At 41.6% G+C, this 952-nt stretch overlaps 1 non-coding gene across 1 annotated transcript; it reads left to right on the plus strand.

Annotated features, from left to right (window-relative positions):
- The first annotated feature begins 499 nt into the window (after positions 1-499).
- Positions 500-603, plus strand: LOC112718772 (small nucleolar RNA R71). Its single transcript, XR_003161098.1, has one exon. It is a non-coding gene; the product is annotated as a small nucleolar RNA R71 (small nucleolar RNA).
- The last annotated feature ends 349 nt before the right edge of the window (positions 604-952 follow it).

The raw sequence follows: 952 nt of genomic DNA on the forward strand, positions 1-952 counted from the left end.
CCTATTGCGTCCACCATTATTAAAGCCTTGTTGAGGCTTTTGTTGATCCTTCCAGGAGAAATTTGGATGATTTCTCCATGATGGGTTATAGGTATTTCCATATGGTTCACCCAGATAATTAACCTCTGCCATGGCAGGGTTCTCAGGATCATAAGCTTCTTCAGAAGCTACCTCTCTAGTACTGTTGGATGCATGTTGCAATCCATTCAGATTTTGAGAGATCATGTTGACCTGTTGAGTCAACACTTTGTTCTGAGCCAGTATGGCATTCAGAGCATCAATTTCAAGAACTCCTTTCTTCTGAGGTATCCCATTATTCACGGAATTCCTCTCAGAGGTATACATGAACTGGTTGTTAGCAACCATGTCAATGAGTTCTTGAGCCTCTTCAGGCGTTTTCTTCAGGTGAATAGATCCACCTGCAGAATGGTCCAGTGACATTTTTGAAAATTCAGAGAGACCATAATAGAATATATCTAATAGGGTCCATTCTGAAAACATGTCAGATGGACATCTCTTGGTCAGCTGCTTGTATCTCTCCCAAGCTTCATAGAGGGATTCACCATCTTTTTGTTTGAAGGTTTGAACATCCACTCTCAGCTTGCTCAGCTTTTGAGGAGGAAAGAATTTATCCAAGAAGGCAGTGACCAGCTTATCCCAGGAGTCCAGGCTATCCTTAGGTTGTGAATCCAACCATATTCTAGCTCTGTCTCTTACAGCAAAAGGGAAAAGCATGAGTCTGTAGACTTCAGGATTAACTCCATTCGTCTTTACAGTATCACAGACCTGCAAGAACTCAGTTAAGAACTGATAAGGATCTTCAGATGGAAGTCCATAAAACTTGCAGTTTTGTTGCATTAATGCAACTAGTTGAGGCTTAAGCTCAAAGTTATTGGCTCCAATGGCAGGAATGGAGATGCTTCTTCCATCAAACTTGGATGTTGGCTTTGTG

This window comes from Arachis hypogaea, chromosome 10 (assembly GCF_003086295.3).
Source record: "Arachis hypogaea cultivar Tifrunner chromosome 10, arahy.Tifrunner.gnm2.J5K5, whole genome shotgun sequence".
NCBI classification, from domain to species: Eukaryota; Viridiplantae; Streptophyta; class Magnoliopsida; order Fabales; family Fabaceae; genus Arachis; species Arachis hypogaea.